At 45.2% G+C, this 16,903-nt stretch overlaps 1 protein-coding gene across 1 annotated transcript in view; it reads left to right on the top strand.

The window, feature by feature from the left end:
* The window catches only part of nupr1b (nuclear protein 1b), a 1,857-nt gene extending 420 nt beyond the window's left edge, over positions 1-1,437 (top strand). Inside the window, exon 3 of the mRNA XM_040031820.1 lies at positions 1,188-1,437. The gene's annotated coding sequence lies outside the window, so the exon portion shown is untranslated. The remainder of the gene's footprint in view (positions 1-1,187) is intronic.
* The last annotated feature ends 15,466 nt before the right edge of the window (positions 1,438-16,903 follow it).

Genomic DNA, 16,903 nt, shown 5'->3' with positions numbered 1-16,903 from the left:
TCAGTAACTGTGCGCCGAAGTAAAGCAGGAATGCTGCTTCAGTCAGAGCAAAGGCGTCTGACTCACACGAGTCCGTTTGCACTGACAGAGGCCATAAACACGTCAAAACGGGCAGATTTCTGAACGCTGTCTGGTCTGTGGCTGTTTGGAACGCTGGAACTGGGCAAATGTGACGCCAGACGCGCCGCGTGCAGAACTTGAATTTAAGCCTCTACCGCAGCACTTTTGCTGCCACGCTTTGACTTTACAGCCCTCAGAAAAGAGACCAAAGTTTCTTTTTATATCGAGTCCTGCGCCGAATTTTAGGCAGCGTGTTTCCTGTGTAGGCGGTCCAGTTTGAATCCATATTCTCGGTTTCTTTGCTCGAGGATCGGTCTGAATCTGAAATCATCGATTTTTAAACGAATGTTTGGAACACAGCATACTGAACCACATCAGGCCTTTTCGTAAACTGCGCTTGCTCCACAGTTATTAACAATAATTAACTGTTAATTAGCAGCTGAATTTAAAGCCAGCTGTTAATTAACAGTTTAGGTTGAGGAGTAGTGACGTCATGTGTGAAAAGACAGCATAGCTGTTGTTTCAGCTAAAATATATGTAATATATTTCCTGTAGAATACGAATTCCCCCAGAACAAAACTGTTTATTAACTCCTGCCCTTCGCCTCCTGCACGTCATCACCAGGTTCATAGTTTGAATGGGCAGATTTCCAGTAGAAGTTTGTACACTTCTACAATCCTCCTCCTTCTTATCTCCTCCTCCTGCTCCTCTCTCTTCCTCTCCTTCTTTGCCCCACCCCAAGCCTTCTCCATCCTCCTTCTTTTCCACATCCCTGTTCGTCTTCTTCATGTTCTCCCTTGTCCTCCTCCTCCTCCTTCCTCCTCATCTCTTTTCTTCTTACGTGTCCTCCTGGTGGCCTGTGCAGGTACTGCAAGTCATTTAGAACCGATACAGTTCTTACATCATTTTTAAGCTTTATTATGATTTAATCCTACAGGATAAACTCGTAGATGTACCTGACAGATCACCTAATGAAACTGTAGATGAAGAAAAACATGGAAAAGTTTAATTTTGGATTTTTTTTTAAAAATTTTAACACATGGTGCTGCTGTTGGTAAATAGATGCTTGAACTCCTCGTGTTTATTTATTTTAATTAATTATTTTATATTTTTCTTTTCCACTAAAGGGAATCTCGGACGGCTCATCCCGGAAACCGACCATGGCGTCCTTGGCGACAGAACGACACGTGCAGATGGCAGGAGCATCTGAGCTCCGATGGGCCCGCAGGTGTTAGAGAGCTCTCACCTGAGGCGGCGTGCCCCTGGGTCCCCGCTTGGACCGCGACCGCGCACAGAGACTGCGGTGGCGGCAAATGGCTCATTCTTAAGGATGTTTTTTAAACTTGTTTTTACGATTAAAGACTTGTTAAACTGAAATGAGAGTGTTCATTGTTTCTTCCTTTTAGGGCTCAGTGAAAGAACACAGCCTGTATATAAAAGAGATAAGATAAGGTAAAACTTTATTAATCCCTCGGGTGGGTTCCTCTGGGAAATTTGGTTTCCAAAAGCACAGCACCGACAGAAGTTACAGTTACAGAATATTATATATATATACACACACACACATATATAAATACAGAGACAAATATAAATAAAATATACGAAGGGGATAAATAGAACAAATAGGAATAAAAATAAAAATACAAGTGAATTGCACATTTCAAGTATTGAACAGATGGATGTAGTGAGGCGCCAGGAAAGAGAGCCTGGAAAGTTCAGAGCCACACTGACGTGTTTAAATACCAACGTTTGAGCTTTTGTGGATGTTTTAAATGTGAAGCACACTCTGACAGCTTGTTGAAACAAAGCACCAGACTCCACTGACAAAAACAGGAATTAAAGCTTTCAGATCACAGGAGTGATGCACTGCTGCTGAGTGCTGCTAAGGGATCGGGAGGACATCTCTTATGACGGGCAAACAGGTGAAAATGTTCTAAATATAACCGTTGCAGTTGGTGGGCCATTTGAAGCAAGAAAGGTTTTAAAGCTAACCAATCACAGCAGAAGCAGACAACTCACTTTATGAGGTAAAACTCTTGTTTTTGTGAATGGAGTCTGGTACGGCTAACACCAGCTGCACTTCCTCAGGCAGAGCTGTTTGAATGCAGGTGAAGAGGTGAAAATGTGCAGGTTAAAGGTCAATCTCATCTGCAAAGTGATGAAACAAAGTGATTGTGACGCCACGAAGATGGAAACACTGAGAACGTGCAGCAGCGATGTAACTTCACCAGCAGCACTCACACAGGGTTACAGTGACTTATGGTTAGAGTAAGGGGCTACTGTAAACTAAATGAGTAAAGTAAGGGATTACTATTGCAAAAACGGTAATTAGATTACCCGTTACTTTCCCGTAGGAACGCTGCGTTACTGCGTTACTAAAACCGTGATTTTTTTGCGAGAATGTCTCATGACAGTGACGTAAGTGAGTGCGACGTTCGTGACAACAGCTGTGTGCAGATCAACAATGGATCACATATCGAGTGCAGAGAGAGTATGAGCGTGCAGCGTTTAAAGCGTGGAAGTACTGACCTTACTTTGAGTTTGATTCCATAAAAAGTGACAAAAACATTAGTGTCCGCTGTGCGTGGGAAGAAAACTTCTTTTTACAGCGAAAAAAACCCTAAACTTCCAAGCAAGCACCGAGTAGCTACGACGTAATGGTAAACCTCCGCCTGCCCCACTCCTGCTTTAAAGGTGAAAATAGAGCAACAGGACCGCTGAGTCTTTGACTTTATTTATTTTCTGCTGCGTTTTACTTGCATCTATTTGAAAGACTGAGTGTAAACACAAAAAATATTTTATTTTATGTGCTGGAATGTGCAGAAAATAGGTTTAAATATTAAACTAATTTCTTCCAGTCAGAGAATGTTGCATATAATTAAATTTTTGCTTGATGCATAAAGTTAAAAGATTAAAACTAATAAAACAAGTTTTAAAAAGAGACTTTTCCATTTGATTACATTTTGTATGATGGATTATGCAGAAAAAGTAGAATTGGGCTGAAAGATCTATCGCTTTATCACCTGTTCAGGTTGTAAATCGTGTTTTTAAAAAGTCACTAACTAAGTAATTAATTACTTTTGAAAATAAGTAATCAGTAAAGTAACTGGAATATTTTTTTGGGGAAGTAATCAGTAATTAGTTACTGATTACCTTTTTCAAGTAACTTGACCAACACTGGTGGAGAGCACGGATCGTCCAGCAGGGGGCAGCATCTCTCAGCCATTGAGAGTCTGGTATGTGTGAAGTGTGTGAGGACTTTACAGGTCACAGTGATGTGTTTCCTGGCTCCACTTGGACTCTGGCCCTGTTGGTCTGTGAGCACAGACTTTGAGCAGGACTCAGAGAAAAGTGTCTGATCACACTGAAGTTTATTGTGCTGCAGTTTTAGATGCGAGCTTATGCAACAGCGCAGCCTTACGTAACACAGACTCTGTGGAGCTCACACTGAAGCTCAGGACAAGCTGCAGAGCTGTGAGCAGCAGCAGGTGATGAAACTGCACTCAACGCTCAGACGTCCCCGCAATCAAAGACGTCCCCACAATCAAAGACGTCCCCACAATCAAAGATGCGCCGACGACCTTTTGGGTTTTTATGTGGAGTAAAAATCATCCCACAGGTTTCTACACTCAGCGAGCACTTCATTAGGAATTAGCATAGCAACCTTCAGCTTCTCATTTTTAATAGCACACAAACTGTATATAAATGATGGACATAGGCAAATATGACATCATCCATGTCCTGCACTAACTTTTGATCGTGTTCTTGGGTTTTTGTTTAAACTAATGAAACTGTTCAGAAAGAAGCACACAGGGGTAAAGAGCCCAGTCATTCAGGAGGAGCTCGGTGTGGAGTCGCTGCCTCTCCACATGGAGCCCGTGGAGGTGATTCAGGACGTTCTGGGCAGACCTGAGAGTATGTCTCAGCTGGCTTGGGAACCCCTCAGTACTCCAGAAGAAATAGCCTGAGGCCCTGGGCAGGAGAGCGATGTGGGCGTATCTATGCTCGCCATTGTGATCCCTGTTATCACCAACTGGGGTTTAAGTTTTGTTGGGCCAGCTAACACAGAGCAGCCGGGCTGTGCTGAACTTGTTTTGAGTGCCCAGCCTCAGGAGTCCAGGACAAACCGTCCACATCACCTCGACCTGTTTGGGTCTCCCTCTCGAAGCTGTTTTATTCTTCCTCATGGAAACATTTTGGGTCAATAATTTTTTGTACCTAATAAAAGGATCAAATCAGTCTTGTTCTAAAGTCTTGGCTGGCTGGCGAGATCAGGTCTGTGACAGCGATGGTTGTTGTTGTTTGCTTGTTTTTATAACGAAATGTTTGATTAGTTTGATTAGGTGACAGTTTAAAAAAAGCTTTTCAGGTATGAGCTGGGTGTGGTCATGTGACCTGCAGGTTGACTGTGTGTTTGCAGCTGTGCAGATGTTTCTGGCCGTGTGTTTATTAAAGTGAAGCGCCGCGTACCTGCAGCAGCTCTCCTCCGAATCTGAACCATCGCTGTGATTGGTTCAATGCCCGCCTCGCTCCGTGTGAGCGCAGATACGGCGTGAGGCGGGACGCTTATTGAACACAGGCGCTTTCATGTGTGCCGTCAGGGCTTCAGCGGCGGAGATGCCTCGCTGACAGCCGCAGACACTTTTTCATTATTATTTCATATCTGAAGTCTTTCCAGAAAAAACAGGAGTTCGCTACTCTGTACTTTTCCTCATCTCAACAACAAATCTCATGTGTGGCATAAACGCAGCTGTGCTCTGCTGGACCTTTGTTTCTTTAACAGCCCTGAAACTGGACTCAACAGAGACCCCAATACTCAATACAGAGTAATTTGCTGCTTTTTCCTGATTGGTTCCCCTTTATTACTCTTGGTTTTTAAACTGCACAAACTGTTAATAATAGAAGCACGTAGGCACCCTTCAACATTAGTGTTTTGCCATATTTAGACAAGAAAGTGGAGTGCTGTTATCAGCTAATTCTAGCTTCTGAGACTGTATCTGGTCTTTAAGTGATGACGTATGAACCCTGGTTCCAAACTACTCTGTGTTTATTAAGGCTGTTGTGTTTTTAACATGTTTTAATGTTTGTATATGTATATAACCTCGTATTGTGGATGGATTATCTCAGTTGTTCTCCTGACTGAAGTTCGTTTACAGCATCCTGCCATGCGACTGCATTTAACTGTGTTGTTGGTCAGATGATGTCACTAAAAATGGATGTTAGAGGAACCTACAGGTGGCAGTTAGCTGCTAGCTGTCTGCAAAGACAGCTAGCAGCTAACTGCTAGCAAAACATGTTAGCATCAGTAGTAACTTGTGGAAACTTTAAAATGCAGAACTCACAAACCTCTGGGTCACGTCACCATGGCGACATATATCTTTTATAAAAGTCTCTACTGAAGGCCCAAAGTTTAAAGAAGTTGACAAGTCAGATCTATAATTTAACATCCAACTCTGCGGCGGCTTCACTTGCCTCAGCTGAGGGAGTCGGGAGTTAGCCGGGCGCCGGGCAGGATGTGGAAACTTCAGAGACTGGAGGCTGATTTGTGTCAGAGTGAAAACAGAACACGCTTCATCAAATCTACACCTGCAGGCTAAAGGATGCTCATCCAACGTTTTATCGGTCTCGGAAAGATACCTGTAAATGATTTATATTTCTAGGTATTTTTGCCCCATCTGTGGAAAAACGACTTTGCTCCCTTTTTAATGGAGGCTTTCTTCAGTAAGAGGCTGGAACAAATAAATGGCTCCGTATCATCAAGACGCCGTCAAAGGGACCAAAACGTTAAGATAAATCTATTTATTCATTCATTTACGTAAACGGGCATGTTTGGAGTTTACCTTCATATTTAATTTAAAATGTAATAATTTTTTATTTATAGCTGTCTTATTTGTGATTCTCACAAAACCAAACATGTATTATTATGTTTTATATTTTTGATGCATTTAATGGATTATTTATTCCTGTATTATTCATGACTTTGGCATCGTCTGCCTGTCACAGCGTGAACCCTGCCGCTCTGATCAGCTGAGGGATTTGAGGGTTTTTCAGTCCACGGGCTGACACACAGCACACCTGAACCATCTCACCTGTTTGCAGACCTTCAGTCCGGAGCCGTCATGGGCCTCCTGCTGCCGGGAAACCAGATCCCAAGCATTTAGTGAGACAGGATCAGCTCGTGCAGTGCGAACGGGCCAACTAAACGGTCTATTTCTGCTTAATCCTGACTTCCTGTTTGGCTCCACCACCGTTGTAAGCGATGCTGCTGGAAAAATCTGCTGCTGCTGGACGAGCGGGGAGCAGGACGGCTCGGATCCCCCGCACACCTGCAGGATTTGGCTCTGATGTGGAAACAGGGATCAGGAATATTTATACACGCTTACATAACCAGCCTCACCATTCAACATCCAGATCAGTGTTTCTGTACCACTATCTCACACACACGCCTCCCCCATCACCTCCCCCTCTGCAGAGGAGATACCAGTGCTCTTAGAAACTCCCCTGGTTGCCTAGCAACTGGTCCTGAGGATTGCCAAAGAGACAGAGATCATTCGTCTGTTATGAGTGGGTAATATGATATTGTGTAAGTGGGGGTGTAAGCTTTCATGTCCATGTTTGTGAGGGCCGACTGAAGTTTTTTTGGAACCAGAGCGCGTTTGAAGGCTCAGCTGTGATGAGTCGGGACGCCGTCCACGTCTGCCCTCGACCGTCACTCGTGCACCACATGTTCTGCATGTATGTACGCAAATCAGACATTTCATGGAGTTTCTGTAAAGTTGGGACACATTTTGTGTATTGGGGACAAACGTTTATCAAATATTGAACCATTAAAGAAAATATTCATGATATAAACTGAAACATAACCAATAAAGTAAATTTCCTTTGTTGAAATCTGATTATTTTTACGTTATGTTTATATAAATGTATCTGTTTGGGTGTATAAAGCCTGTTAAGTAAACTTCCAGCTTCGTTACAATTTCATCCTCTTTTTGCCCCACAGTGACACACAGGAACATTCAGGTCGAGGCTGAGTACTAAAGGTTCAGTCCTGGTTACTAATCTGGCCTCCATGTTTGTGGACAGCAGGTTAACAGCGGTTAAAGGTCAGAGAGGTCGGCCTAAAGCACAAAAATCTATAAACCTGTGTCATACAGTGAAATGAAAACAAAACACATCGACTGGCGAGGAGTCCGTCTTCGCATCATAACGAGTCTCATATCGAGGCTGACGGAGATAAACACGCTTTCAGACGTGATGGAGACTCAGGCGGTGACGAGGATGCGGAGAGCTGAATGAAATCAGCCCAGATCGAACTTCCTGCTGCCGATGGTATCTGCTGTGTGAGCTGCTGGTTTTATTACAGGGAACAGCGGGCGCGAGGGAAAGGTCGCCCTGCAGATATTGTTTTCTCGTTCCCGGCGGCCTGCGGGTCACAAATATCGACTGGGCCGCTTCCTGTTATACGAATGAAACCGTGTTCGGGAGAGAGGACGCGAGCAGGCGGGCAGAGGGAGCTGAACACAAATGAACTTTAATGTTACAGTTTGGCTACAACGAACACGTAACATACGCGAACTGTCTGCAGAGTTTATGTCCTGTTACAGCTGCGGCACATTCAGCACGAAGCTCTGAGGCAGCTGCTGTTAACAAAGGAGGGAAGAAAGTAAAAGAAAAGAAAGAAAGGAGGAAGTAAAGGAACCTAAGAAAGGAAATGAAGAAAAGATGGAAGGAAGGAGGCAAAGAATGGAGAAAGAATAAAAAAAGAAAGAAGAGAAAAGGTAAAAAGAAAAAGCAGCAAACGAAGGAATATGAGGAATGAAAAGGAAAAGGCGGGATGGAGGAGAGGAAGGAAGGAAGGAAGGATGAATTCCTCAACCACTCGTCAAATATGTAGGTTTCATTTCAAAAATAAAAACACTGTTATGACCTGTTTTTGTTTGCACCACCTACACGCTGCTATCACACCTGATGTAGCTGCTTTCAGGGATTAGATTGGAGGTGTGCAGTGCTGCATACGCTCGCTGCTACACGAAGATGCAGCGTTACAGGAGGAAGTGTGGTGCTGGTTGGGGGAAGATAACCATTTACAAACTCATCAAGCAAGAACAAATCCACACAGGCAGGAACACCATCTCCTCCACCGCAACAGGTAAGTGAACGAAGGGAACAGACGTAAACAGGCCGGTTCTCATCCAGCGCTTTTCTGCTCATTCACACAAGAACGTTTGCTCTTTCTCTGTAAGTGCTTTCCAACAGTCACACTCTGATGGATGCATCAGCAACTTGGGGTTAGTGTCTTGCCCAAGGATATGTGCAAGGGTTAGGCAGGCTAAGGTGTGGTTAGACGCACAAACACAAACACAGCTCTCTCTCCAAATGTAGCCCGAACCCACGGGAATGTTCTGTTTGTGGTGACAACAGAAACTAAGCAGGAACTCGTACTGATCCTTGGGGAACAGCACAGATAAAAGAACAGATAAGAGGGAAACCAAGCAGTCCTTAGCAGAGCTGCATCTCTGCAGACGATCACTGAGGACTTTGAGTGTCTGTGCTGTTAACGGTAGATTGACTTTCAGAGGACGCGTCCGAGCTCGCCGCTCATCCGAGGCCCTCGTTTTGTTCAGAAGAAGCGTTCCTGTTCTCCTCATCTGTGAAAACATCCTAAATATCTGCTGGAGCCATTTAATCCCAGCTACGATCATTTATTTACATCTGATTTACACAGTTTAAAAAAGCAAAATCAGTTTCTCTTCGCAGCTTTTAATCTACTGCAGCTTCAAAATGATCAGGTTTAAACCTGTTTCCACTTCCAGTAATCGCGTCGTCTTCTCTGTATCTTATACGTCTATTTGTTTTCCTCGGATTCTTCTCATTTGCATTTTAATGATTTGCTGTTTTTAAAAAGTGCTTTGAAATGTCTTCCTGTATAAAATGTGTTAAATGATCTCGCCGTGGCCTGCAGTGGTAACAGTGACCCCAGCAAAGGCCTGAGCGTCTGGGTCACGTCATTTTTAACCTCAGTTGTGAATATCTGACACTGTAATATAAATATTTGCTAAAGAAAAGGAAAAGCATCATAAAGAGGTTATTCTGAGTAAAATGTTCCCGCCCTGAGACTGGAGCAGCAGTGAGTGAGTCTGCAGTTAATCTCGTCCACAGTGCAGCCTGCAGGTCTTCACAGAAGTCATTATGGCTGCTAATGATAAGATGTTATGAAATGTTAAGTTCTCCCCACGAAAGCAGTGAGCTGACTTTGGTCTTAGTGGAATGTGACGATCCCCGAACATCGAACGCTCACAAACGCACACTGACACGCGCTGACTCGTGCATAATGACGATGATCAGAGCACGAGAGGAAAAAAGCTCCGCTTGAAGGTTTGTAAAAATAAAAAGGCACAAACTCTTTTTCGTGTGCCAAACACTCGGCGTCGTCAGTGCTAGAAAATTAGACTTTAACTGTTTGAAAGACGAATTTAAACTCAAAGGATGTTCATGCGTGTGTTTGTTCTGGTCCCGCCTTCAGAGAGAAGCGTTCTCAGCTCCAGATCGTTTACTCTGGTCTGAATCCTTTGAGTTTGTCAGCTTTTTTCTGTGGTTTCGTTCCTTGTCCACAAAGAAAGCTCAAAGCTAACTGCGAGTGAACCACGATGCAGCACTGCAAACACTCAGCGGGCTGAGGTCACACAGACTGAGCGTATGGGGTTAAAAGGGTCGCCAAGACCACAACAACCTGGTGCTGAATGCCCAGAAGACAGTGGAGATTATTGTGGACTTCAGGAAGCACACAGCCCCACTCCCCCCCATCATCCTGACTGACACCCTCATCACATCTGTGGACTCATTCCGCTTCCTGGGTACCACCATCACCCAGGACCTGAAGTGGGAGCCCACCATCACCTCCGTCATCAAGAAAGCCCAGCAGAGGATGTACTTCCTGAGGCAGCTGAAGAAATTCAACCTGCCAACACGGACGATGATGCAGTTCTACACTGCAATCATCGAGTCCATCCTCACCTCCTCCATCACCGTGTGGTACGCTGGAGCCACTATCAGGGACAAACAGAGACTGCAGCGTGTTGTGCGCTCTGCTGAGAAGGTGATTGGCTGCAGACTCCCATCCCTGCAGGACCTGTACACCTCCAGGACACTGCGGCGTGCAGCTCGGATCTCAGCTGACCCTTCTCACCCTGGACACAGTCTGTTTGACCTGCTCCCCTCAGGCAGGAGGCTCCGGTCCATTCGCACCAGAACCTCTCGCCATAAGAACAGTTTCTTCCCCTCTGCTGTTGGACACATGAACAATAACCATATGACTGTTCCCACCACTATCACATGACCCTACGCTGTGTTCACTGCATCATTCCATGTTTGCACTGATCACCACCTGCACTCATGTATATATCATGTATATATCTGTCTACTTAGCACTTTTAATTCTTATTTTTATTTTTATTTTTATGTCTATTTAAGCGTAATTTATGACACTATGTTTGCACTGAAGCACCGCAGCAATTTCCTAATGTTGTAAACCTGCTCAGCATTTGGCAATAAAACCCTTTCTGATTCTGATTCTGATTCTGATTCTGATTCTGCTTCTGAAAGCGTGCGCTCATATTCAATTCAATTCAATTCAATTTTATTTATATAGCGCCAAATCACAACATAAGTCGCCTCAAGGCGCTTCATAGATACAGAGAAAAAACCCAACAATCATATGACCCCCTATGAGCAGCACTTTGGCTCATATGGTTGCTGGTGTTTCTCTGCAGGACTGTTTCAAGTTTACAAGCGTCGGGAGATTTGGGGTGGGGAGTGTTGACACAAACATTGAGAGTACTGACACAGGTATTGGTGTTGAATCGATACTACCACGATGGGAACGATATTTTAGTTTCACTGTGTTGCTCATCAGAAAGAAGCTCCTCCCCCTGACTGCAGGTAGGCTGCAGCAAGTGACAGCGAGCAGCTTCACGTGGAGATATTTGATGGCGTACATGAAGCAAAACTCGACTGTGACAAGACTCAGACCTGCAGCTCAGAGGTCAGAGGTCACAGGCAGTTCTTTCAGAGAGGTAAAGAATCTCCAGGTAACTGATGACGATAACAGCGATGCTTCAGTAAATGTTATCGGTCATCATGCTGGTTCTTCAGCAGACTATATTCACACAGTCCAATAATACATTCAGCCCTCTGACACCAGTGTGTCGTTTGAGCTGGAATCCTAACCTGGAGCTCCATCTATGAAAGTGTGTGAATATAAAAACTGTCAGGTCCATTTTTATTTGAAGAGCAGAAGCTGACCCACACGTCTCTCATTCAGGACTCCAGTAGGTTCAAAACACGTGAAAACCTGTGAACGATGCATTTGTAACAGTGAAGAACAGCAATCACATCATTTAGTGGTCATGTATGCAGATTTAGTATACTGATGGTCATTCACTTCAAATTATGACACGATGCTCTCCCCTGCACAAGTTAAAAATATCAGTGCTTGGTATCGGACTGTAATATCAGACACTCTTCCAGAGGTTTCCAGGAGTCGCTGGCCGGCCTCTACACCCGTGTGACGGAGGAAGCAGGTGCCTTGTTTGTTTGTTTGGTCGACAACATGGAGGATCCTCCTGCATCCCAGAATGCAAAGCATATCTGAGTTCAGGAAGGTTCTTTGGTCGGGTTACCGCCTCACCATAAACAGTCACTGGGAACAGGACTGAGACCACTCCCCTCACAGCTGTGGTTGCCTCGAGTTACACGCCACATCTGCACAAATAAACTGCAGCGAGCGGGAAAGACTAAGCAGCGCACGTGTTACACATCGCAATGCAAACACGTAAGAGCTCAGACGAACCCCGATGTGGCTTCACTGAGGATCAAAGACGGTTTTATACCTGCTGCGTTGTGCAAACTGCGCCGTCGGGTGTCTAACATGCAAGCACTTGGTGACAGTGGGAAAGAAAAACAACAGGAAGAAACCTCCCGCAGGCTCAGGGAGGGGCGGGGCCATCTGCTGTGATTGGTTGGAGGTGAGCAGATGAAGACAGGCTAAAGACATGCTGTGGAAGAGAGACAGAGGTTAATAACAGATATGATTCAATGCAGAGAGGTCTGTTAATACATAGTGAGTGAAGACGAAACACCCAGTGCATCATGGGAATCCCCGGCAGCCTACACCTATTGCAGCATAACTAAGGGAGGATTCAGGGTCACCTGGTCCAGTCCTAACTATATGCTTTAGCAAAAAGGAAAGTTTGAAGCCTAATCTTGAAAGTAGAGATAGTGTCTGTCTCCTGAATCCAAACTGGAAGCTGGTTCCACAGAAGAGGGGCCTGAAAACTGAAGGCTCTGCCTCCCATTCTACTTTTAAATACTCTAGGAACAACAAGTAGGCCTGCAGAGCGAGAGCGAAGTGCTCTAATAGGGTGATATGGTACCACAAGGTCATTAACAGCTGCTTTGTTGTCATCACACTCTGAGGTGTACAGTATGTAAACTGCTCTCTCAGCTGTTACAGACGGTGTTTACACATCAGCACATGGAGGCGAGCAGCGGAGAGGACTGGTGTTAGCGGCCTCGGTCGTTAATAATGATGATTTCCGAGCTTAAATCACCACATTAGCTGAGAGGCGCCGACTTTGTGAAAACCTGATTAAATCCAGGCGGAGCGCAGGGCGAGAATCAGGGGAACATATTAAAAAAATGACAAAGTGAAGGTGATAAGCAGCAGCTGCACTATATCTCCAACTAACCGAATCCCGTGGCGTGGAGCTCATTTGCATGCGATGGTGTTAAAAACTCGTAAATTCATCCATGAATGAAGCGTCGAGACGTGAAGGAAAGATTGGAAAATCTCAATCTAATCACATGGTTGCTGGTGTTGGACGCGGCTGTTTAACTGGGATTTGTTGCCTCGTCTCTGCAGACCATTAAAGAAATCAATCTGCACGTGGACACCGACGAGGTCATGACTGAATCGGGGAGATACGACCCTGTGTGAGCAGATAATAAATAAAACACGACGAGGGCGCTTTTCCTCCATTGTTTCTCTGTTAGAAGCTTTAGGCGTCAGAATGAAATGCAGTCCTCCGAATAATAAAAAAGGAATCTGATAATTCATGCTGTCCAGCAGCGGAGACCCTCTGAGGGCCACGGCGAGTCTACAAAGAGCAGCAAAGCAGAGGCGACAGGAAACCCAGCTGAACACGAGCGACGTAATGAGGCTCGGAGGGAGCGGGCGCTCATCAAAGAGTTTAAGGCTCGTGGGCTCGCGACCCGGCACGCGGGCAGGAGGACGTAAACACTGGGGAGCGTTACAAATGATCCTGCTCGTCTCCGTACAGCCGCGAGCTTCAGCTGAAGCACGAGCACAAACTGAAGAGGGTAAATTAACGGTTCATTAGCTCATCGGGACCTTTTCAACGAGCAAAGATTAAACAGCAGGAGAAAAATCCTCCGTGTTTCGTCTCATCCTCTCGTGTCAGTGTAGCTGAGCTGTCTCACTTCCTCTTTTATGTGTTTTGGTTTAGTTTGACTTCCTCGCCTGTGTCACCATCTTTATCTCCACCTGTGTTTTGTTACCCCGTTGTGTTGTTTCTGATTATATGTTTAAATAGCGCCGTCTTCCTTCCCGTCTCAGCGTCGTTCACACTGTTTCCACTTTGAGTTAACTGCCTTTCTCTGAATCTTGCATTAGGGTCCACAGTAGACGAAACACGTGACTGTACATCAACACAAAGTGATCCCTATGAGTGTCACCTACTCCAATCACAGACACTATCAGCTGATGATGGTACAAATATATAAAAAACATAAAATTAATTAAATTAACAATGAAATGCAAAGCTGCAGGAAATCTAGTGGTTTAGCAGCAAAACATTTTAAATCCACCGAATGATTTTCTGGCTCACTGCTGCTTTTTATTCTTTAAACTGACGACAACCAAAAGACACAAAAGGAGCACAAAAAATCAGATAAAAGAATAAAAACAACGACAAAGTAAGAAGTACAGCCGGCTGAAGCCGAGCCTGTGCTCATCAGAGAAATTCATTCTCAATCAGTGAGTTTCTGTTTCTGCTAAAATAAAGGCTGATGCAGACCTTTGTTCTCTGGAGAAGCTCTGCTCTACAAAAGACACCCACCGAGTGTCAAAACACACCCTCACAGTGCCAAATAAAACCTGACAGCATCACTTTCTGTCACCACGTGACACCAAACTGCAACCAAAACTTCCCAATCAAAGCAACATTTGGCAGCAGGCACGTGAAATCCTCTCAGAGCGTACATCAGCTCTGGTGCCAGCAAAGGCTTGATGAGCTTCATGAAACAATAACAGGACACTTCTGGGCACTTTTAATCTCCCCTCGCCCAGATGATGTTCAACGTGTTGGTTACTGCCTCAGCAGACAGGAGCACACAGATGGAGTCTGAAATGGAAATGCAGTGTAAGGAACCTCTGACTCAGTGACATTCAAGTGTTTTTCACCAGTCTGTCACTAATGGCTCAAAGAAATGATCTTCCTACACCACCGAGCTGCTTCGTCAGGTAGAGACGCAGAAAAATCAGGGAGGAAATGTTCTGAATGAAGCTTCACTGTTCAGAACGACACAGGGAGGAGGCTGGGGTGGAGGATGGGTGGACAAAACACATGAACTACACACCAGAGACTGCACTTCCTTCACCCGTCTGAGGTGCAGGCAGCTAAAGATGGCGTTAAAGCTGAACGTCACCGTCCCCAAAAACTGCGACACAGAACAGACAAAAACAAAAACCGAGCTGCAAGCGGCTCTGCAGCCCTCCCTCCCCCGGAGGACTACGGGACAACGAGCTGTGTCGAAGGAAAGTGGATCACTTTTTGCCTGGCGAAATCACCATGGTAACTGATGATGAATATATAACCTGGTGTGGATCAGGTGATGTTCAGAGTTTTGATTTAAAATCAGCTGCAGAGCTGAATAAATCCACTGAATGAAGCACAGACAGCGTTACGAGAATGTTCATGTTTCAACACCACCAGTACCTGTTCAACCAGTCGCCTCCATTTCACTCTGATATGAAAGGTTGGAGGGTGGAGATGGCGTGATACCTGCTGGAGGCTGCAGAGCTGCTGAGGCCAACAAAGACACATTAGGAACAGTGACCGAACTTCAGCAACGAGAACATCTGAGACGATCCGTCCCTCACGGATGAGCTGCTGCGGGTTTTCTCGCGGCCCCGCGTTCGGAAGCCGAACATCCCTGATGGTGTGATGAGGATCTCAGTGGACGTTTGTTTTCTGTCATCACTGCAGATGCTGTCGGCACCGTGAGGAACTTCTAACTGAAGTTTTCACCCAGAGGTGAAATCGAATCAAAAGGTTTATAGTTTTACTTTCAGCTTTTTTAACAAATCTAAAAGTCTTCAGGGTGATTATCAACAAAGACGTTAGTGTGAATTAATTAAGGCATGAATAACAAATGCTGTCACACAGAGCCTTAATTTAGGGGCTTACCAGGGGCATGGCGGCTGTGGATGATGGATATGAGCTAAGGGAGCAAAGTTTCAGCCAGTATCTTCTGCTGAGGGGGGTTGAAGTGTGGACCCACGCGGTGAAGCATTCAAAGACAGTCGATGCTGAGCAGTCACTGAGACGTGAGCTGAATCTCCAACAAACAGAGTGAGATTCAGGCGAGAAGATGAACCGACACAAAGCAGGATAAAGGCTCCACATGACAACAGGATCACAACACACAACCCGAGTGAATTCAGACTCTGGGTATTGCCTCGTGTCTTCGGGGCCATCGGGGTTAATAACACTCAATCTGCATAATACACAACAATCCAGCAGCACCGCATGTCTCTAAGGCAGAGATCGGCACAGACGAGAAGCCGGTTAACCTTTTCAATTACTTGAATCATTATCATCGGTAATTAACGGCATCGTTGGCCACGAGAATGACTGAAGAAGAGAGGAGAAAAAGTAGAACAGGGTGAGGAAGTTTATTATACAGTGTGACCAGGTTTCTGACTAAAGGCACGTCTGTCAGAGGGCGGCTGGACGTGGCCCCGACGATCAAATATTTAACAGCTCTTGTAGCCGACATCCTTCGTCCTGCAGGGCAGACGTTCAGAGGACAGACCTGCTGGAAGAAGCTAAATAAATCCTGCCCTGCTCTTCTTTCTCTCTGAGGTTTCCAACATTAAATCTACTTTAAAAAACTACACGACATCCACGAGACTGCAGATGTATAAAATATGGAGGCAGAACTTTTTACAGGTTCTCATTCCTTCCACCAGAATTAAGATGATGAGAAGCAGCCAGGTGCTAATAATGAAACGCACCTGATTGGCTGATCATCATCAGTGTGAGCGTTAACAGCGACACAGTCTTCCCAGGAGTGGAAGTCGCAGCAACTTCAGCCCAAGCAAAAACCCAGGAGCTCCATCTGAGACTCCACAGGCCTCAGTCAAAGGTTAAAGTTCATGACAGCACAGTTCGAAACAGCCTGAACAAGTACAGCTGCAGGAGGAAACGTCCTCAACATGGTGCCAAAGCTTAACAAAGCTGCATCTGAACAAAACAAAGACTTCTGGAACAGACGAGGCTGAAGCGGACATGTTTGTCCGTAACACACAAAGTGAAGAGGAAGCCTCAGACCAGCTGGCAGCATGGCGGTGGAGCGACGATGGTTTGGGCTCCTCGTGGTCACCGAGTGGACCGTGAACTCCTCTGAACACCAAAGTGCTGCGGTGGGATCTTCAGAGGCCGCTCGGGTTCATATTGTACCGTCGTTACTTTGCAGTATGAAGAATACGAGAATTAAAACAACTTAAAAAGCCTGCCCCAAACGGAGTGTTCAGTCTGTGCAT

The sequence above is a fragment of the Simochromis diagramma genome, unplaced genomic scaffold (genome assembly GCF_900408965.1).
Source record: "Simochromis diagramma unplaced genomic scaffold, fSimDia1.1 OVJJ01000228.1, whole genome shotgun sequence".
Classification (NCBI taxonomy): Eukaryota; Metazoa; Chordata; class Actinopteri; order Cichliformes; family Cichlidae; genus Simochromis; species Simochromis diagramma.
This window is presented reverse-complemented; position numbering and strand designations above follow the sequence as displayed.